This window comes from Pan troglodytes, chromosome 2, assembly GCF_028858775.2.
Source record: "Pan troglodytes isolate AG18354 chromosome 2, NHGRI_mPanTro3-v2.0_pri, whole genome shotgun sequence".
NCBI lineage: Eukaryota > Metazoa > Chordata > Mammalia > Primates > Hominidae > Pan > Pan troglodytes.
The window spans coordinates 43,979,460-44,003,405 of record NC_086015.1 but is presented as its reverse complement, the minus strand read 5'-3'; the positions used below and the strand labels follow the sequence as shown (position 1 = coordinate 44,003,405).

Sequence of the window (23,946 nt, the reverse complement as noted above, 5' to 3'; positions counted from 1 at the left end):
AAAGAACCATAACAGCATGCGAATCCTGCACCAGCAACTGAGGTATCCAGATTCCAACATTGGAAATGACTAGGTGGCTGCTGTGATCCACAGAGAAGAAGGAAGAGTAGTGTGGTGTGGTGGCTACACAGGGCAGAGGAGTCCACTCCCCCCAGCCAAGGGAGGCAGTGAATGAGCATACTACCCAGCCTGGAAAATGTCCTTTTTCCATGGAACTCTGCAACCCATGGTTTGGAAGATCCCACTCATGAGTCCATTCCACTGGGGTCTAGGGTCCCAACAATGAAGCCATACAGATTCTCAACAGGCACTAAGCTAGAATCTGCTTAAGGCTGCTGAGCTCCTGGGGGAGGGTGATCAGCACCACAGCTGCAGTTGCCTGCTGTCTAAGCTGTTTGGGCTCCTTTGGGGAGGGGTGACAGCCAACACTGGGACTGATAGCTGCCTAACAAACTAAGCTCTAAGGGCAGGTGAAGGGCAGCAGCCATCTCTATAGCTCCAGGCCAGGCTTTTCCCCTGCTGTAGCTAGGGAGGCTGGACAGCTTGGTCCCAAGAGGTATCCCCCACAGTCCAACACAATGGCTGTGGCAGATTGCAGACAGAGTGCCTCTTCAGGCCTGACCTTGACCCATCAAGGCAGGGCCTCCCTACAGGAACTCCAACAACTTCAGCCAGGGACTCAGGGACAGAACTCTGATCTCCCTGGGCCTGAGCCCCTAGGGGGAGGGGTGGCTGCAGTCTCTGCAGACCAGTAGACTTATTCTTTCCTCCTGCTAGTTCTGAAGAATTCAGGCGGCCCAGATGTGTGGGTTTCCCCCCAGTGAAGCACGCCCACTCCACCAAGGGACAAAGTGCTTTGTTAAATGGGTTCTGCTCCCCTTGCCACCTAACTAGGTGAGATCTTCCAACAGGGGTTGTCAGACATGCTATACAAGAGCGTTCCTACTGGCATCAGTTAGGTCAGAGATCCCAGAGGAAGGAGCAGGCACCCATCTTTGCTGTTTTCCAGGCTCCTTGTGTGACATCTCCAGGCATGGGAATGAACCAGATGAACAGGGCCTGAAGCGAACCCCCAGCAAACCACAGCAGCCCTACAGAAGAGGGACCTGATAAGTGCAAGAAAAACAAACAGAAAGCAACAACAATGCAACAACAACAATAGCATCAACAATAAAAAGTCCCCACAAAATCTCCATCCAAAGGTCAGCAGCCTCAAAGATCAATATTAGACAAACTCATGAAGATGAGAAAGAATCAACGAAAAAAACGCTGAAAATCTAAAAGACCAGAGTGCCTCTTCTCCTCCAAATGATCACAATGCCTCTCCAGCAAGGGTGCAGAACTGGATGGAAGATGAGATGGACAAATTGACAGAAATAGGCTTCAGAAGGGGGGTAATAACAAACTCCGCTGAACTAATCGAGCATGTTCTAACCCAATGCAAAGAAGCCAAAACCCTTGATAGAGGGCTACAGGAGCTGCTAAATAGAATAACCAGTTTAGACAGGAACATAAATGACCTGATAGAGCTGAAAAACACAGCACAAGAACTTCATGACGCATACACAAGTATCAATAGCCAAATCAACCAAGCAGAAGAAAGGATATCAGCATTTGAAGACCATCTTGCTGAAATAAGGCATGAAGACAAGATTAGAGAAAAAAGAAATGAAAAGGAATGAACAAAACCTCCGAGAAATATGGGACTATGCAAAAAGACCAAACCTACAATTGATTGGAGTACCTGAAAGAGACAGAGAGAATGGAACCAAGCTGGAAAACACACTTGAGAATATTATCCAGGAGAATTTCCCCAACCTAGCAAGACAGGGCAACATTCGAATTCAGGAAATACAGAGAACACCACTAAGATATTCCATGAGAAGATCAACCCCAAATAATCATCAGATTCTCCAAGGTCAAAATGAAGGAAAAAGTGGTAAGCATAGCCAGAGAGAAAGACCAGGTCACCTACAAAGGGAAGCCCATCAGACTATCAGCAGACCTCTCAACAGAAACACCACAAGCCAGAAGAGAGTGGGGGCCAATATTCAACAATCTTTTTTATTTATCATTATACTTTAAGTTTTAGGGTACATGTGCACAATGTGCAGGTTAGTTACATATGTATACATGTGCCATGCTGGTGTGCTGCACCCATTAACTCGTCATTTAGCATTAGGTATATCTCCTAATGCTATCCTTTCCCCCTCCCCCCACCCCACAACAGTCCCCAGAGTGTGATGTTCCCCTTCCTGTGTCCATGTGTTCTCATTGTTCAATTCCCACCTATGAGTCAGAATATGCGGTGTTTGGTTTTTTGTTCTTGCGATAGTTTACTGACAATGATGATTTCCAATTTCATCCATGTCCCTACAAAGGACATGAACTCATCATTTTTTATGGCCGCATAGTATTCCATGGTGTATATGTGCCACATTTTCTTAATCCAGTCTATCATTGTTGGACATTTGGGTTGGTTCCAAGTCTTTGCTATTGTGAATAGTGCCACAATAAACATACGTGTGCATGTGTCTTTATAGCAGCATGATTGAACATTCTTAAAGAAAAAAATTTTCAACCCATAATTTCATATCCAGCAAAACTAAGCTTCATAAGAAAAGGAGAAATAAAGTCCAACATCACTGATCATCAGAGAAATGCAAATCAAAACTATGCCAGTCAGAATGGCAATTATTAACAAGTCAAGAAACAATAGATGCTGGCAAGGCTGTGGATAAATAGGAATGCTTTTACACCGTTGGTGGGAATGTAAATTAGTTCAACCATTGCCAAAGATAGTGTGGCAATTCCTCAAGGATCTAGAACCAGACATACCATTTGACCCAGCAATCTCATTACTGGGTATATACCCAAAGGAATACAAATCATTCTATTATAAAGACACAGGCAAACATGTTTATTGCAGCACTATTTACTATAGCAAAGACATAGAGCCAACCCAAATGCCCATCAATGATAGACTGGATAAAGAAAATGTGGTACATATACACCATGGAATACTATGCAGCCATAAAAAGGAATGACATCACGTCATTTGCAGGGACATGGATGAAGCTGAAAGCCATCATCCTCAGCAAACTAACACAGGAAGAGAAAACCAAACACCACATGATCTCGCTCACAAGTGGGAGCTGAATAATGAGAACACATGGACACAGGGGGAGAAATGACACATACTGGGGCCAGTCGTGGGGTAGAGGGCAAAGGGAGGGAGAGCATTAGGACAAATAACTAATGCATGCAGGGCTTAAAACCTAGATGATGGGTTGATAGGTGTGGCAAACCACCATGGCACACATATACCTATGTAACAAAGCTACATGTTCTGCACCTGTACCCCGGAACTTAAAAAATAATAATAATAAAGAGCAGAATATGAAACAGGGAATCTTGTTAACATGATTTATTGTAAGAGTAGCCTCAAAAGAAGGGGAGCAAAGGAAGCAGGATACAAGAGGAGAAGGGGACAAGCAGAGATATGGCCTCAGCTGCAGTCTGCTTTGGTCTGACCCCCTGGGAGCTCTGGAACATGCTTTGTCCTGCAGAGTTGGTCCCACCTTGAGAAAAGAAGATATGCCTTTGTTCTCCTGCATTAGCAAGTCATGTCTGCAGGAATCCACTCCACCCCCTACCCACGGGGGTTATATTCTCTATCAAGGAAAGTTCTCCAGAGATAAGAGCAGCTTTGAGCCATCAGGGATCAACACTCAGAGCCATGGGATATGGGTGCACTGGACTGGCAAAGGGAAATGGGCATGGTACCGCAGCAGCATCCACTGTGGAATATCCTTCCAAGGATACTGCTAGTAGGTGTCAGAGCAAGACTTTAAACCCAAGTCTGTTTGCCTTTCACACCTTATGCTCTTAGGGAAGTTGAGAGAAAGAGACAGAGAGAGAGAGAGAGGGAGAGAGAGAGGGAGAGAAAGAGACAAGAGAGGGAGTGGGGAGGAAGAGAGAGACAGAGAGAAATGTTTGATAATGTTCTCATATATAAATGTAAAAATACAACAAAATCAATAAACTAGGAAAAGAAGAAATGAGAAAAAGAGATCAAAGTAGCAGGAACCAAGTGTAACCAGAATGAGGCTGGCCCTTTGGGGACATGTGCTCTGACTCTAATGACGAGTTTCAGGTCACCCTTAATGCTTGGATATCCACCAAAAATTCAAGCCCAATTCCCACCTAACACTAGCAAGTAATAGTAATATCAATTTGTGCAGAAATAGAGGTGTGAGTAATATTGAACATCACACTGAGAAACTTCTGTTTAAAAACTTTCCTTACGTCAGATGAGTCGGTTGCAAAAATTTTCTCCCATTTTGTAGGTTGCCTGTTCACTCTGATGGTAGTTTCTTTTGCTGTGCAGAAGCTCTTTAGTTTAATTAGATCCCATTTGTCAATTTTGGCTTTTGTTGCCATTGCTTTTGGTGTTTTAGACATGAAGCCCTTGCCCATGCCTATGTCCTGAATGGTAATGCCTAGGTTTTCTTCTAGGGTTTTTATGGTTTTAGGTCTAACGTTTAAGTCTTTAATCCATCTTGAATTGATTTTTGTATAAGGTGTAAGGAAGGGATCCAGTTTCAGCTTTCTACATATGGCTAGCCAGTTTTCCCAGCACCATTTATTAAATAGGCAATCCTTTCCCCATTGCTTGTTTTTCTCAGGTTTGTCAAAGATCAGATAGTTGTAGATACGCAGCGTTATTTCTGAGGGCTCTGTTCTGTTCCATTGATCCATATCTCTGTTTTGGTACCAGTACCATGCTGTTTTGGTTACTGTAGCCTTGTAGCATAGTTTGAAGTCAGGTAGTGTGATGCCTCCAGCTTTGTTCTTTTGGCTTAGGATTGACTTGGCGATGCGGGCTCTTTTTTGGTTCCATATGAACTTTAAAGTAGTTTTTTCCAATTCTGTGAAGAAAGGCATTGGTAGCTTGATGGGGATGGCACTGAATCTATAAATTACCTTGGGCAGTATGGCCATTTTCACGATATTGATTCTTCCTACCCATGAGCATGGAATGTTCTTCCATTTGTTTGTATCCTCTTTTATTTCCTTGAGCAGTGGTTTGTAGTTCTCCTTGAAGAGGTCCTTCACATCCCTTGTAAGTTGGATTCCTAGGTATTTTATTCTCTTTGAAGCAATTGTGAATGGGAGTTCACTCATGATTTGGCTCTCTGTTTGTCTGTTGTTGGTGTATAAGAATGCTTGTGATTTTTGTACATCGATTTTCCCAGAATCTACAATGAACTCAAACAAATTTACAAGAAAAATACAAACAACCCCATCAAAAAGTGGGCGAAGGACATGAACAGACACTTCTCAAAAGAAGACATTTATGCAGCCAAAAAACACATGAAAAAATGCTCACCATCACTGGCCATCAGAGAAATGCAAATCAAAACCACAATGAGATACCATCTCACACCAGTTAGAATGGTGATCATTAAAAAGTCAGGAAACAACAGGTGCTGGAGAGGATGTGGAGAAATAGGAACAATTTCACACTGTTGGTGGGACTGTAAACTAGTTCAACCATTGTGGAAGTCAGTGTGGCGATTCCTCAGGGATCTAGAACTGGAAATACCATTTGACCCAGCAATCCCATTACTGGGTATATACCCAAAGGACTATAAATCATGCTGCTATAAAGATACATGCACACATATGTTTATTGTGGCATTATTCACAATAGCAAAGACTTGGAACCAACCCAAATGTCCAACAATGATAGACTGGATTAAGAAAACGTGGGACATATACACCATAGAATACTATGCAGCCATAAAAAATGATGCGTTCATGTCCTTTGTAGGGACATGGATGAAATTGGAAATCATCATTGTCAGTAAACTATCGCAAGAACAAAAAACCAAACACTGCATATTCTCACTCATAGGTGGGAATTGAACAATGAGAACACATGGACACAGGAAGGGGAACATCACACTCTGGGGACTGTTGTGGGATGGGGGGAGGGCGGAGGGACAGCATTGGGAGATATACCTAATGCTAGATGACGAGTTAGTGGGTGCAGCGCACCAGCATGGCACATATATACATATGTAACTAACCTGCACAATGTGCACATGTACCCTAAAACTTAAAGTATAATAATAAATAAAATAAAATAAAATAAAATAAAATAATCTTTCCTTACAACCTCTCTGTCCTGGACTGAAAAGTCTTTTCCCTAGTCTAAGTTGGCCTGGCCTGCCCCACAACCACTCACCATTTTATAAACCCAGTCCCCAGATTGGGAAGCAGAGGCCAGGCTGATGTTTCAGTCATCTGCTGCACCAATATACTAAAAGAAGAGATAATTTAATGCTTTCACTGGGCACCAAAGTTTTTTCCAAGCTTTCTGGCAGCCAGAGCAAAAAAGGAAAATATGGTAAATTATTTAATTTTCAGTTTCCAAAAGAAAAAAGGAAGCTCACTAGTTAATAATAACAGGGGGTATTTTTCCTGACACCTAATTTTAGATTAAATTTATCACGTGATGTTTATATTGAGGAATCAAGTAACATGAAGGTGAATGTTCTCAAGTATTTTATAAAGAATGCGTCCCTACTATTATTTTTCTTAGAGCTCTATTTATTCCATTTCTGGCCCTTGTAATCTATAATGAGTGACTTTGTATATCTCTTCATTTGTTCATTTGTCAATTGTCTCCTCCACTGGAATGTCAATTTCACAAGGGCAGAGGCTTTGTCTGTGTGGCTTACCGCTGTACCCCCAGCCCTCCCCTGGGATCCAGTGGCAGGCTATTTGTTGAATAAATAAGTAAATAGAATAGATCAAGCATCATGGTGATGTAGTGTGCCAAGAGAGGATTTAGTAACCAATATTATCAGGGTCAAAATTGTCGAGCATAAAAATCAAAACCTAATTTGTTATGGAGAGTACTTCTAACCAGTAACTCATATTATTCAAGTTTTAGGGTTATAAATTATGTTATACAGCAAATAATATTAATGTATACGTGATACGCAAAGAAGACAGCTTGACCAAGTAAACAACTATTACCTTTTGTGTTGTTTTAGATTTGCTTTCCTCTACTGCAGTGGTATTTCCCCTTTTCCTGACTTGATGGTTTTACTCAGTGTTCCATGTACTGCACAGGCACTGGCAGGGATAAAGGAACTGGGCCACAGAAAGGCCGAAATGTAATCCAGGCCCACCTTTTCAAATATCAGAAACCTGTATTTCAAGTTTATATTTGGCCATAGTATTTGGTTATGGATTAAGCCTCATCAAAAGTAAATTTCAAAAAGATTTCCAGAGAAGTTTCTATGATTGTTTTAGATTTTAAATATTTATAATCTTTGGTTAAACACTTAATACCCACCTACTATCACAATAAATTCTTTTCTTTCTATGATAGGTCAAAAGTAATATTCTACACAACTGAAATTTATGGAAAATGTGGTTGACATATCCTCTTATCTATGAGTTTGACATTACTGGGTAAATAATCCTGGAGAAATTTTTTTGACAATGTACCACGATATAGTCTTGCCTTAGAAATCAGAAAGTGTTTTCAAAATTCTGTTTTCAGCAGAAATGAGGCATGGTAATTAGGATGATGATTTAAGCAATAACAACAACAAATTGACCAGAGAGAGATTTTTAAAAGGCATTTCTTCCCCTAGAAAATGTTTTTAAGGAATAATAATATTTACTGGTTAGCTTTTCCTACTAGATATTTTATGATGTTGAAATTACTAGATTTGTTATGAAAATATTTTGTGTAGTTCCCAAGAGGCTTGGCAGGCCTCAGGCTTCTGAAACATAATGATTAGCAATTATTGTTATTTATCACAATCAAGGTCATCGAGCATTTATAAATAATGTTTAACAGTAGCTTGTAAGTGGTTCATTTGGTAATTTCCTTTGGCAAGAAAACTGGAAAACTGACATTTTCCATTAACGAAAATGTCAAGCAACATCAGAAGATCAAACCTATAAATAGCGGTCCAATTTATCATCGTACATACATGTATATGGTGCTGCCAATACATACAGAGGCTTTTGCTGAAACAGACTGTGAAAGGATGGCTACATCCACAAAGCCCTGTTCAACTTTGTCACCAATTATATTAAGTTGACTTGGATAAACTTACCTACCTACTACTCTCTACAGAGCAGATTACTTTCTTCCCGTTTGGTGTATCTTGATAATAAGTAGCACTCTAACTTTGCTCTGTCTGCCATTCTGTTCAGCACTTTAGATGTATTGTTTCATTGAATGATCTTGGAAATGTAATAAGATAGGTTTGTCCTTAATTTATAGTTGAGGAAATTGAGGCATATTACAGTTTACTATAGTCATGTGTTTGCAGGTCCACTTCCTCTTTTAGGACTTTGAGTTCTTTAAAACTATGTTTGTTTTTTTGTGTGTGTGTGTGTTCTCCAATCCAATCAGTTCACTTTTATTTAACCTATTGATATTTCCTGAGTTCGTCCTATGTGCCTGAGGCCTCCCCAGAGACTGACATATAGTGGGCCCTCCACAAACATCTGCTGATATGTGCTAACCTCCAATGTTAAACTGGCTCTTAGCTGTATGTCTTATACGTAACATATGTTCCTGCAATTGGAAGAAATTTGTCAGATAAAATTGTCTCTTCAGGAACTTGGCAGTGTTTCCAATCCAGCAGCCAGGCTAACAATGAAAATGACTCAAAACATCTCAAAGGAAGAATCACAGCTGAGAGTCTCTGCAGCAAGACCCCAACAACATGAAAAGGGAGTAATGGTCTTCCACAGTACCAGGCAATGCAGAAGGCAGCTATTATTTTGACAGAGCCAGATTTTGATGACCTCCCCATATTTGCTGTATAATGGAAACCAAAATGCTAAAATAGAACTCAAAAAGGTGAAGAATGCAAGGAGGAATATAATTAATAGATATCAAATAACAAAAGAAGTACTAGTATTTTAAAAAATTGTAAAAAGAGCCCAGACAGCAGAGATCTAAGAGACAGACCTAAGTGCAGAAAGAAAGGCAGATGTAACAGGGAAGAATACAACCCAGATAAGGAAGTCCACTATATTTGGAAATGTTTTTGTGTAAAATTAAAAAACCAGATTGGCCTCAAAGAATCTCTTTTCATTTATCTTCAACTCTGGGCCAATTTCAAATGCAGACACTGATTTTGATTATGTTTGGTAAAGGCAAGAGGTTTCTCTGGAGCCAGAAAAGTCATATGCCATATCTCAAACTTTAACCTAATACAAAATTCCATGACACTTATGTTATTTTAATCGTGGTAAAATATATACAACATAAAATTTACCACCTTAACTGTTTTTAAATGTATAGTTCTGAGGCGTGAAGGACATTCATATTGTTACACAACCATCACCACCATCTCCATCTCCATAATTCTCTTCGTCTTGTAAAACTAAACTCTATACCCATTAAATAATAACTCCCCAATTCCTGCTTCCTCCCAGCCCCTGGCAACTACCATCCTACTTTCTGTCTTTATGATTTTTCACTACTCTAGGCACTTATAGATATTTTGAATAAAAATGTAAGAAAATAAAAGTAGGTACCTCAACATACACTGATCAAATGTGAAATATGTCCAAAATATGCATTGCTGTTTAAATAGAAAAGGTAACTGAAAATCCAGCCAGGACAAGGTAACTAAAGCAACAGTGAATATCATATAGAGCAATGAGCATTTTGATTCAAAGGCATCTATGATATGAGGTCAGAGCAGGCACCAGATCCCCCTGATCTTTGCAGACATTTTCAGGCATTTGGGTCTGACTCTGAGTGATACAGGAGACCACTGGAGGATTTTGAAGAAAGCAGAACATTGTATTATATGTTCTCTTAGCATCTGTAGTGGATGCTGATGGTGCCACACTCAGAGCTCCTTAAACTTGCATTCATTTTCTCTGTTGCTGTCCCCCTTCTCTGGAAAACTGCCTTTGGCCTTATGGGAGTTCCTCTACCCAAGGGCCATGCCCATCCTGGGTTAACTCTGGTTAATGCCTGATTTGCATGGGGGAACAACTATGAAAGGCCAGCCACTTGCCTTAAGGTGGAACAACTCTGTTGTACAATTAATGCTCCAGAGCTCCCATGGGGTCAGGCGGAAGCTCCATTCATCTGAGACCACACCCTTCCCCTGCCTCAGATTCGGACACTCCTCTTCCCCTGAGAGCATTCTTACAATAAGTCATATGTACCCGAACCCCTGTCTCAGGCTTTGCTTTTGGAGAACCCAACCTAGGCAGCATTATGATCTTTTGCCTTCATAACCTGTGTTACAGCTGTTAATTTGACACTGATTTCTGTGATTCTTTGACTAATTTCTGCCTCCCCATTGGCATGTGAGCTCCTGTGCTCACCTTTGCTTCTTCAGTATCAACCATAGGGACTAGTATTCATTGAATGATTTAAACAGATCTTGTAAAAGTCTTTTCCCTACTGGCTTTATTTTTCATTACAAAAGCATCATGTTGGTGCTGTGTAAAGGTGACAAAGTATTTATGTGATGGCTGTGTTTATTTGAAAATATAATCAATTGCCATTTTAAAATCACCTATTAAATGCCATGAAATCAAATGTTGCCTGCATCTCCCAGTGAATGCATGACAAAAGGTGGTTCCTTTGACCACAACTGCCAAGTCAGCTGCTTAGTTTTTTTTTGGTTTTGTTTTGTTTTGTTTTTGAGATGTAGTTTCGCTCTTGTTGCCCAGGCTGGAGTGCAATGGCGCGATCTTGGCTCACTGCAACCTCCTCCTCCCAGGTTCAAGCGATTCTCCTGCCTCATTCTCCCAAGTAGCTGGGATTACAGGCATGCACCACCATGCCCAGCTCATTTTGTATTTTTAGTAGAGACGGGGTTTCTCCATGTTGGTCAGGCTGGTCTCAAACTCCTGACCTCAGGTGATCCGCCCGCCTTGGCCTTCCAAAGTGCTGGGATTACAGGTATGAGCCACCGTGCCTGGCCAGCTGCTTAGTTTTAATTACCAAACAATGAATATCCTAAGAGGAACAAACTCATTAAAAATATAGTTTGAAAGCTAAGCATAGTGGCACATGTCTATATATCCCAGCTATTCAGGAGGCTGAGGCAGGATGATTGCTTGAATCCAGGAGTTCAAAGCCAGCCTAAGCAACAGCAAGACTCCATCTCAAAAAACAGACACACAAAACAAAAAACAAACAAACAAAACTGGGTTGGTGCTTCACAGAGCTCTACTGTATGAAAAACTTTAGGACTTAGGCATTCCAGAGCTACTGAGTTTTTCCTTTTCATTCACGAGTCAACACTAATGTACAATGAAGCTATCAGCATTTCTACAGATGGGCTTCTCCACCTCCTATGCAATTTCCTCTTACGTTATATCATTTTTCAAAAGTGGAGGTAATAAGAAAATCTTGCATCAAATATCATGTTGAAAGTGAAAAAATGCTACAACTTAGAACATAAAGGAGACTGGAGATCTAAGTGATATATTCTGGTGACATTTAAAAAAAAAAACAAAGTCCAGTAAAACACATAGATAAAGTGTGTAGCACTTTCCGTGCAAACAAATGTCTTTAACAAGATCACGGAGGTACCCATCTAAATATTAGGGCACTAAACTCAAATTTAGTTATGTGACCAAGGCTGAAGAATGAATTGATTTCTTGGCGATCTCTAAGAAGTCTTGTTCCCAATCAGCACATGGTCAGGCTTGTGCCAAATTTCTGGGAAGACTGTTTATGTCAACCCAAACATATGGCATTGAGGAATTATAATCCTGGGTGGAACATAAAGTCCACAATTATTTTTACAATGTGAGAGAGACAGGATGCATTTAATCAGGGAGAGGCTGCATAACTCACTTTGCACAGCCTCAAGGTCACCTAATGACAGGCAGACAAGAGAGACTGCTATGGGAGACACTAGCCACACTCCACAGCACAGATGGCTCATGTCCACAGTGCTCGTCACCCACTGGCAATCTTAGTGTCTCAAACTGAGATGCTACTTGTTCAGTAACCTTATCCAGGCAAAATAAAACTTCCAGTTTCACAGAAGTCTGATACATATCAATGCACAAAATACAGCTTATCTAAATTTCTCTTGAGGACTAGGATAGCCATTGCTAATTTCTATGAATGCATTATATGTCACCCCAGTCTCAATTCAAGGGCATCAGTTAAGACTAGCCCTCATCAGTAGCAACATGATACCACTTCTGGGTCTAGAACCACATTAGAAGGGCTAAAGATGGCAGTTCTAACTACACAGTAAATTCGTATATCAGGTGTCCTGTTGAGATGAGGGTTGGAAAGTCTTTTTTTTGTTGATAAATGGATGTTATTTGTATGGATATGTGATGACATTTACCCTAACCAGGACCTCAGACATATATAATAGGGGCTCCACAGACATTGATAAATGAATGATTTCTTGTACAAACCCAAAGGGGGGGAAAGCGGACCCTTATATTGCAAGGTGGTGACCAGCATTGACCATCTCAGGAAAAGCAGAGAAATATTTTTACATGAGGGGCCTGGAAGGTTGGGTCTGAAGAAATTACAAAGGAGGAGGGCAGAAGGTACATAGGATAGAAGAATAAATGTTGATCTAGAAATTAAATAGCCTCAAGGTTTATGGATTTGACTCTCTATATTTGCTCCTTGTTTGTTCTACCCTCTCAAGTTTTATGGAGATCTCCATTTCACAAGACTAGCTTCCACCCAATTGTCTTTAACCCAAAGTTACCATGCCAAGCACTTTTAATAGAGACAGTACATCCGTCCTGTGGAGGTGGATGCCAAAGGCAGTCGGAGTGAGTTTTGCCTGGCTCTGCAGGAACTGAACAAACATCAGGTTGGGAATGCATGAGAGAATACACTGGTCATATCAACAAAAGCATCCTTGTCCAAAGGCGGTAACAATTCCATCGTCAACTGGGGGGCATGTGAATTTCTTGTCAGTTTCTGGAAGCTGATTCAGGTGAATCCTCCCCATTTTCTCCCAAGAGATCTGCTCTGAGTGTGCTGACTAAGCCTGAGCCTGGCCTGAAGACTTGCCCCCCTCATTTCCTTCTAGTCCTCAGCATGGACTCCCCCTTAATGCACACTTCCTCTCTCACGTCTATAGTGTTTTCTTTGGAGGCATTCCTTAGTGGATAACGTGAGGAGGGAAGTGGGCAGTTTTGCTTACTTATTATCACCGTTTTTTAAAAAATAAACCCTTTATGATTAAAGGAAATTTAGAATATAAAGTAGAAAAGAGAAAACAAAAACACACAGAATAATTTTTTTTTAATACTTTCAGTTTTAGGGTACATGTGCACAACGTGCAGGTTAGTTATATATGTATACATGTCCATGTTGGTGTGCTGCACCCATTAACTCATCATTTAACATTAGGTATATCTCCTAATGTTATCCCACCCCCCTCCCCTCCTCCCACAACAGGCCCTGGTGTGTGATGTTCCCCTTCCTGTGTCCATGTGTTCTCATTGTTCAATTCCTACCTATGAGTGAGAACATGCGGTGTTTGGTTTTTTGTCCTTGTGATAGTTTGCTAAGAATGATGGTTTCCAGCTTCATCCATGTCCCTACAAAGGACAAGGAACTCATCCTTTTTTATGGCTGCATAGTATTCCATGGTGTATATGTGCCATATTTTCTTAATCCACTCTATCATTGTTGGACATTTGGGTTGGATCTAAGTCTTTGCTATTGTGAATAGTGCTGCAATAAACATATGTGTGCATGTGTCTTTATAGCAGCATGATTTATAATCCTTTGGGTATATACCCAGTAATGGGATTGCTGGGTCAAATGGTATTTCTAGTTCTAGATCCCTGAGGAATTGCCACACTGACTTCCACAATGGTTGAACTAGTTTAGAGTCCAACCAACAGTGTAAAAGTGTTCCTATTTCTCCATATCCTCTCCAGCACCTGTTGTTTCCTGACTCTTTAATGATCGCCATTCTAACTGGTGTGAGATGGTATCTCATTGTGGTTTTGATTTGCATTTCTCTGATGGCCAGTGATGATGAGCATTTTCTCATGTGTCTTTTGGCTGCATAAATGTCTTCTTTTGAGAAGTGTCTGTTCATATCCTTCACCCACTTGTTGATGGGGTTGTTTTTTTCTTTTAAATTTGTTTGAGTTCATTGTAGATTCTGGATATTAGCCCTTTGTCAGATGAGTAGGTTGCAAAAGTTTTCTCCCATTCTGTAGGTTGCCTGTTCACTCTGATGGTAGTTTCTTTTGCTGTGCAGAAGCTCTTTCGTTTAATGAGATCCCATTTGTCAATTTTGGCTTTTGTTGCCATTGCTTTTGGTGTTTTAGACATGAAGCCCTTGCCCATGCCTATGTCCTGAATGGTATTGTCTAGGTTTTCTTCTAGGGTTTTCATGGTTTCAGGTCTAACATTTAAGTCTTTAATCCATCTGGAATTAATTTTTGTATAAGGTGTAAGGAAGGGATCCAGTTTCAGCTTTCTACATATGGCTAGCCAGTTTTCCCAGCACCATTTATTAAATAGGGAATCCTTTCCCCTGTGCTTGTTTTTGTCAGGTTTGTCAAAGATCAGATGGTTGTAGACGTGTGGTATTAATTCCAAGGGCTCTATTCTGTTCCATTGGTCTATATCTCTGTTTTGGTACCAGTACCATGCTGTGTTGGTTACTGTAGCCTTGTAGTATAGTTTGAAGTCAGGTAGCGTGATGCCTCCAGCTTTGTTCTTTTGGCTTAGGATTGACTTGGCGATGCGGGCTCTTTTTTGGTTCCATATGATCTTTAAAGTAGTTTTCTTCCAATTCTGTGAAGAAAGTCATTGGTAGCTTGATAGGGATGGCACTGAATCTATAAATTACCTTGGGCAGTATGGCCATTTTCACGATATTGATTCTTCCTACCCATGAGCATGGAATGTTCTTCCATTTGTTTGTATCCTCTTTTATTTCCTTGAGCAGTGGTTTGTACTTCTCCTTGAAGAGGTCCTTCACGTCCCTTGTAAGTCGGATTCCTAGGTATTTTATTCTCTTTGAAGCAATTGTGAATGGGAGTTCACTCATGATTTGGCTCTCTGTTTGTCTGTTATTGGTGTATAAGAAATGCTTGTGATTTTTGCACATTGATTTTGTATCCTGAAGACTTTGCTGAAGTTGCCTATCAGCTTAAGGAGATTTTGGGCTGAGACGATGGGGTTTTCTAGACATACAATCATGTCATCTGCAAACAGGGACAATTTGACTTCCTCTTTTTCCTAATTGAATACCCTTTATTTCCTTCTCCTGCCTGATTGCCCTGGCCAGAACTTCCAACACTATGTTGAATTGGAATGGTGGGAGAGGGCATCCCTGTCTTGTGCCAGTTTTCTAAGGGAATGCTTCTAGTTTTTGCCCATTCAGTATGATATTGACTGTGGGTTTGTCATAGATAGCTTTTATTGAGATACGTCCCATCCATACCTATTTTATTGAGAGTTTTTAGCATGAAGGTTTGTTGAATTTTTTCGAAGGCCTTTTCTGCATCTATTGAGATTATCATATGGTTTTTGTCATTGGTTCTGTTTATATGCTGGATTAGGTTTATTGATTTGCGTATGTTGAACCAGCCTTGCATCCCAGGGATGAAGCCCACTTGATCATGGTGGAAAAGTTTCTTGATGTGCTGCTGGATTCGGTTTGCCAGTATTTTATTGAGGATTTTTGCATCGATGTTCATCAGGGATATTGGTCTAAAATTCTTTTTTTGGTGTGTCTCTGCCAGGCTTTGGTACCAGGATGATGCTGGCCTCATAAAATGAGTTAGGGAGGATTCCCTCTTTTTCTATTGATTGGAATAGTTTCAGAAGGAATGGTACCAGCTCCTCCTTGTACCTCTGGTAGAATTTGGCTGTGAATCCATCTGGTCCTGGACTTTTTTTGGTTGGTAAGCTATTAATTATTGCCTGAATTTCAGAGCCTGTTATTGGTCTATTCAGAGATTCGACTTCCTCCTGGTTTAGTCTTAGGAGGGTGTATGTGTCCAGGAATTTATCCATTTCTTCTAGATTTTCTAGTTTATTTGCGTAGAGGTGTTTATAGTATTCTCTGATGGTAGTTTGTATTTCTGTGGGATCGGTGGTGATATCCCCTTTATCATTTTTTATTGCGTCTATTTGATTCTTCTCTTTTATCTTCTTTATTAGTCTTGCTAGCAGTCTATCAATTTTGTTGATCTTTTTAAAATACAAGCTCCTGGATTCATTGATTTTTTGAAGGGGTTTTTGTGTCTCTATTTCCTTCAGTTCTGCTCTGATCTTAGTTATTTCTTGCCTTCTGCTAGCTTTTGAATGTGTTTGCTCTTGCTTCTCTAGTTCTTTTAATTGTGATGTTAGGGTGTCCATTTTAGATCTTTCCTGCTTTCTCTTGTGGGCATTTAGTGCTATAAATTTCCCTCTACACACTGCTTTGAATGTGTCCCAGAGATTCTGCTATGTTGCGTCTTTTTTCTTATTGGTCTCAAAGAACATCTTTATTTCTGCCTTCATTTCGTTATGTACCCAGTAGTTATTCAGGAGCAGGTTGTTCAGTTTCCATGTAGTTGGGCGGTTTTGAATGAGTTTCTTAATCCTGAGTTCTAGTTTGATTGCACTGTGGTCTGAGAGACAGTTTGTTATAATTTCTCTTCTTTTACATTTGCTGAGGAGAGCTTTACTTCCAACTATGTGGTCGATTTTGGAATAAGTGTGGTGTGGTGCTGAGAAGAACGTATATTCTGTTGTTTTGGGGTGGAGAGTTCTGTAGATGTCTACTAGGTCCACTTGGTGCAGAGCTGAGTTCAGTTCCTGGATATCTTTGTTAACTTTCTGTCTCGTTGATCTGTCTAATGTTGACAGTGGGGTGTTAAATTCTCCCATTATTATTGTGTGGGAGTCTAAGTCTCTTTGTAGGTCTCTAAGGACTTGCTTTATGAATCTGGGTGCTCCTGTATTGGGTGCATATATATTTAGGATAGTTAGCTCTTCTTGTTGAATTGATCCCTTTACCATTATGTAATGACCTTGTTTGTCTCTTTTGATCTTTGTTGGTTTAAAGTCTGTTTTATCAGAGACTAGGATTACAACCCCTGTCTTTTTTTGTTTTCCATTTGCTTGGTAGATCTTCCTCCATCCCTTTATTTTGAAACTATGTGTGTCTCTGCACATGAGATAGGTTTCCTGAATACAGCACACTGATGGGTCTTGACTCTTTATCCAATTTGCCAGTCTGTGTCTTTTAATTGGGGCATTTAGCCCAATTATTTCTAATATTTATGAATATTCCCTCCAGATCTTTTAAAAATCAATATGAACACACATATATACATTCTCTATTTATTTAGCAAATTAGTCTTACTACACATGCATTTTATTATTTCTACTTCCAAAACACAAAGACAGTATGATAAAGAGTCACATTACTCATCAGTTGCACCAAGAGATAAAATCAAGACTTGCAGGGCATGGACTATTTTTTGGTCCAAAGAAGAAGCCCATCAATGTACCCTAGCTTCACTGCCACTATGGAAAGAAGGACCCATTCTCTCATTTTAGAAGAAAAAAATTGAAAGGGGGAAAAAAAACAAATGGCAGGTGAGTGCAACACCTGTTTCTATTTCCCAGTCCATCTGTGTGAGCTTCCCATGTGTTACCATTTTAATCTGCCGAAGCATAATCAGAACATGTCCCTATGTCAAAAAATACTGAGAGTGAATATTCAAATACAAAATGTCGAAATAACAGAAATAGGATTGGGGTTTGATACTTTTTAGACTAAATTTATTTCCTTATTTTGTGCAGCATAATCTGTAGTCTTAAAAAGCAATGTTTATTATTTTTAAAAGTAAATTTAGAATCATAACAAAGTTTAGTTCCACGTTAAAATTATTTCATGTCACTGATACTTTAAAATAATATCCCTCTGCTGATATGGTGCTATTTTCACCCAATAACAAAGTTAAATTAATATGCAAATAATTGCATGCTGGGAAAGACAGAGGTACTAATAATAATCACATTGTCAGTGCACTCTGAATAAGAACTAAACTACTAAAAATTACTACCTCAGAGAAGAAACCAGTGTTGTTAATAATTATTCCCACTGAAAGAGAAAATTCCAGGGTGAATATCTGTATTTATTCCAGATTGTCTTTGTGAGTCATTAAATCTTGCTCATGTGAATATAAGATATTATAAAAAGTAATTGAAGTTTAACATGTTGCCAACATTTTGTAGCTAATAGTCATGGAAATACAGATACCGCATACTGTGTTTTAAGGTGATTAATGCTTAGGAATAGCAAAGAACCATAAGCGTCAATTATATTTTTACTGGCATTTTATTGCTCAGGAAGGTTGTAAATGCCAATTTTGCTTTATTCTAGGAAGTAGAAATAGTACATATATTAGAATTCCTTAACTGGATTTATGGTCAACAGATGGCACATGAATCATTCATAGGTATAATATGATAAACTGTAGCAAAACCTCCAACTTGGTTTTATTCACAGCTGGGAGTCTCATCCACGAAGACAGAACGGAGTGCTTGTCATAAGGAATAAATAAGAATTTAATTCAAAATCATCTAAAGATTAGAGCATTAGACTCAAATTTAATTATGTGACCAAGGCTGAATAATGAGGTGATTTCTTGGTGATCTCTAAGGAGTCTTGTTCCCAATTAGCACATGGTCAGCTTATGCCAAATCAGTGTGCTATTGCTAGTGTTCCCAGGACCTTGAAGGTACAGATTTCTTTTGTGCAAGGACAACAGATACCTTTTGAACCTTCTCCAAGATGAATTTTTAAAATGCTTCCATCTGGTTTTCTATTTGATTTATGATCTAAATTGTACTTATAAGTAAAGCACAGTAATCTAGACTATCAATATATACACTATCTATTATCTATACTATTGTAACTGTGAGAGGTCATAATATGCCACCCCCAATACACCTTTTTGACAGGAGCATTGTTGAGCTGAAGGCAAGAAAGAAGCAGATACCTGAGAGCTCTCTGCCCTCCCTCTATTTGCCTAAAATCAGGACATAAATTTACAAAAACATAATATATCTCATCTCTCTTTTCTACCAAGAAGAACAAAAGCTAACCAATGAAAACAACTTTAGACCCTTATGGACCTGGAGATGGCACCAGAGGAATCTACATTAACAAGCTTTACTAACTAGCGTTTATTTGCCTTCCCACAAGTTGCTGCCGCTGGAGACTCAAAGTCCTTTGTTTTGTCACTTCTCTAAAAATTTACTGTTCTTTTTGAAGATGTTATATAAAGTGCAATTCAGAGTCACCTCTTTGATAGTTACTCCTTCTCTAGGTATCTCCCACGTATGTATGAAATATACATGTTAACAAAACTTCTGTTTTTCCCTTGTTAATCTGCTTTTTTGTTGTTGTTGCTGTTGTTGTTACAAGTGTCTGTTTCAACTAAGAACATATGAGGGTTAAGCAAAAAATTACTTTTTTCCCTACATATCTATAAATCCTCCCTTATAATCCTAAATACTATAGAGAAAAGAAATTACACATGTAGACACAATTACTACTCACAATGTTATTATCCACCTAATACAGTTTTTATGGAATCACATTGTAGTAATTCTGAAGTCAAACAATGTGCATTAGTCACAATTTCTCCCCACTGATGTCAAATATTTTGGCCATTTTCTGTCATTAAATTCTCCACCATGAGGTAGGTTGGAGGGAAATGGAATTCAAACTGGGGTAGTTTACTAATTTTGTTTTTATCTCTGGCAAATAAGTGGGGAAAAGTAGAAATGTATGATCACTAAGGGCATCGAAAGGAGATGGGGGGCTTTGTCTTATTATCAGAGTTTAGGTTAACACACACACACATACACATATGTAAGATGCTACAGTTATTCTAACACAGTTCAAAATGCTTCTTCAATCTCTTATCTATTTCCCTGTTATGAAATGAACTTCATATCTATTTTATGAATTACTTGAGGTAACAGCAGTTGTGACAATTATAATAACAGTAGCGGTTATTATATTGAATGCTATCTATTGTATTTTTTTAAATTTAGTCTCTTTGGAGACTATCAAAAACTGCCAATGCCAACTATATTTAAAGTCATCACAGCAGGGTACTGGGAAAAGTTTTCAATCAGCAATAATTGTGCTTCAGATAAACCTCATTGGCTACAACAATTGCCACTGTGTGAAGCTCCATCTATTGTTAAGAATAACGAACACACAAACTAGAAAACCTAGAAGAGACAGATGAATTACTGGACACACTCTCCCAAGACTGAGCCAGGAAGAAACTGATTCCCTGAACAGACTTAACAACAAGCTCCAAAATTGGATCAGTAATAAACAGCCTACCAACCAAAAAAAGCCTGGGACCTGATAGATTCTCAGCCAAATCCTACCAGATGTACAAAGAAGAGTTGGTACCATTCCTACAGAAACCATTCCAAAAAATTGAGGAGGGACTCTTCCCAAACTCATTCTATTAGGCCAGCATCATCTTGACACCAAGGCCTGACAGAGACACAACAAAAAAGGAAAACTTCAGGCCAATATCTTTGTTGAATATTGATGCAAAAATCCTCAACAAAATACTTGCACACAGAATCCAGCAGCATAACAAAAAGCTAATCCACGATGATCAAGTAGGCTTCATCCCCAAGATGCAAGGTTGATTCAACATATGCACATCATTACATGTGATTCATCACATAAACAGAACTAAGGACAAAAACCACATGATTATCTCAATAGACACAGAAAAGGCTTTCAATAAAATTCAATACCCCTTCATATTAAAAACTCTCAATAAACTACTTATTGAAGGAACATACCTCAAAATAGTAAGAACCATCTATGACAAACCCACAGCCAACATTATACTGAATGGGCAAAAGCTGGAAACATTTCCCTTGAAAACTAGCACATGACAAGGATGCCCTCTCTCACCACTCATATTCAAAACAGTATTGGAAGTCCTAGTCAGGGCAATCAAGCAATAGAAAGAAATAAAGGGGATCCAAATAGGAAAAGAGGAGGTCAAACTGTATGTTTGCAGACAACATGATTCTATATCTAGAAAATCCCAGTCTCGGCCCCAAAACTTCTCCAGCCAATAAACAACTTCAGCAAAGTTGCGGGATACAAAATCAATGTACAAAAATCACTAGCATTTCTATACACCAACAATAGCCAAACTGAGGGCCAAATCAAAAAGGCAAGCCCATTCACAATTGCCACACAAAGAATAAAATACCTAGGAACACAGCTAACCAGGGAGGTGAAAGAGCTCTACAATGAGAATTATAAAACACTTCTCAAAGAAGTCAGAGAAGATGGAAACAAATGGAAAAACATTCCATGCTCATGGATAGGAAAAATCAATATCATTGATATGGTCATACTGCCCAAAGCAATTTACAGATTCAATGCTATTCCTATCAAACTACCAATGACATTCTTCATAGAACTAGAAAACAACTATTTTAAAATTCATATGGAACCAAAAAAAAGAGCCTGAATAGCCAGGGCAATCCTAAGCAAAATGAACAAAGCTGGAGGTATCATGTTACTTGACTTCAAACTATACTACAAGGCTTTGGTAACCAAAACAGCATGGTACTGGTACAAAAACAGGTACATAGAACAATGAAACAACAGGGAGCCCAGAAATAAGTCTGTACACCTATGACCATCTGATCTTCAAGAAAACTGACAAAAATAAGCAATGGGGAAAAGACTCTCTATTCAATAAATGGTGCTGAGATAACTGGCTAGCCACATGCAGAAGATTGAAGCTGGACCCCCTCCTTATGCCATATACAAAAATCAACTCAAGATGGATTAAAGACTTAAATGTGGCCAGACGTGGTGGCTCACACCTATATTCCCAGCACTTTGGGAGGCCAAGGCAGGCGGATCACTTGAGGTCAGGAGTTCGAGACCAGCCTGGCCAACACAGCGAAACCCCATCTCTTAAAAATTAGTCTGCTGCGGTGGCACGTGCCTGTAGTCCCAGCTACTTGGGAGGCTGAGGCATGCCCAGGAGGTGGAGGTTGCAGTGAGCCGAGATTGTGCCACTATATCTCAAAAAAAAAAAAGTTAAATGTGAAACCCAAAACTATGAAAACCCTGAAAGACAACCTAGGCAATACCATCCTGGACATAGGAATGGGCAAAGATTTCACGGCAAAGACACCAAAAGAAATTGCAGCAGAAGCAAAAATCAAGTGTGATCTAATTAAACTTAAGAGCTTCTGCACAGCAAAAGCAACTATCAGCAGAGTAGACAACCTACAGAATGGGAAAAAATTTACAAACTATGCATCTGACAGACGTCTAATATCCAGAATATATAAAAAACTTAAACAAATTTACAAGAGAAAAACAACCCCATTAAAAAGTGGGCAGAGGACATGAAAAGACACCTTTCAAAAGAAGACATAACGTGTGGCCAACAAGCATATGATAAAAAGCTCACTATCACTGATCATTAGAGAAATGCAAATAAAAACCGCAATGAGATACCATCTCATGCCAATCAGAATGGTTATTATTAAAAAGTCAAAAAATAACAGATGCTGGCAAGGTTGCAGGGAAATGGGAACACTTATACACTGTTAGTGGGAGAGTAAATTAGCTCAACCATTGTGGAAAGCAGTATGTTAATACCTCAAAGAGCTAAAAGCAGAACTACCATTCAACCCAGCAATCTCATTACTGGGTATATACTCAGAGGAATATAAATCATCTACCATAAAGACATACATGCAAATATTTATTGCAGCATTATTCACAATAGCAAAGACTTCAATCAACCTAAATGCCCATCAATGACAGACTGGATAAAGAAAATATGGTACATATGTACCATGAAATAATATGCAGCCCTAAAAATGAATAAGATCTTTTCTTTTGCATGGATGGAGCTGGAGGCCATTATCTTTAGCAAACTAATCCAAGAACAGAAAACCAAATACCACATGTTCTGACTTATGAATGGGTGCTAAGTGATAAGAACTTATGAATACAAAGAAGGAAACAACAGACACTGGGCTCTACTTGAGCAGGGAGGATGAGAAGAGGGAGAAGAGCAGAAAGATAACTATTGGGTACTGGGCTTAATACCTGCATGATGATATAATCTCTACAACAAACTCCCATGACAAACTTTCACATATATGCCAAACCTAAAATAAAAGTTTAAAAAAAGAATAATTTACATTTACATATACTGTCTGCCCCTAAATAACCCTGCCAGATAACTATGATTACATTATTTTAAGGTGAGAAAACTGAGGCTCAGAGAAATGACATAGCTTGTTCAGGTTCACATGCTTGGAGCTGCTGTATAATGTGAGTGAAGGGCATTCTATCTCCTGTGTGCCCTTCTGGGTCCACTCTCCATTGTGCCCTCAGGTGGCTAATTTCAAGGGATCACATTGGTGGGCCCTTGGCCCTCTGATATTTGGTGGGTTCAGCCATTTGGAAACCCTGGCAGGTGACTAGAGGGAGAGAGTGAGGTGGATTTTCACAATCAGGGTACCGTATTTCTTCTCCCTTGGTTCCGTCTCCAGAGGACTAATTACATTGCTTCAGCAAAGGCCATGGCACCTATGAGGGCAACTCTCCATCCTCGGCATTCTCTTTATGCTTTCAGTAATCTCTCCATTCCCTACCCACCCCCTGCCCCCAACTGAGGATAATAATGACTACAGGGTACTACACTATCATTTCAGGTTTCTCTAGAGCTGGCTCACACCTTTTTAAACAAAACTTTTGGTTTACCCCTCCACACCTTATCCTAATTTGGGTGTACTATTTCCTGCTGGAACACTAATATCTATGCTATTCACTAACACATGCTCTGAGGATATATAATCTGTGCCTTTAAGAAACTATTATT

General features: G+C 39.4%; 1 protein-coding gene and 1 non-coding gene across 5 annotated transcripts in view; both read right to left on the bottom strand.

Moving 5' to 3' along the window:
* MYRIP (myosin VIIA and Rab interacting protein) overlaps window positions 1-23,946 on the bottom strand; it is a 447,019-nt gene that overhangs the window by 267,750 nt on the left and 155,323 nt on the right. The gene's annotated exons all lie outside the window — the stretch shown is intronic.
* On the bottom strand, window positions 20,096-20,237 carry LOC112208698 (U4 spliceosomal RNA). The gene has a single exon (XR_002943281.1). It is a non-coding gene; the product is annotated as a U4 spliceosomal RNA (small nuclear RNA).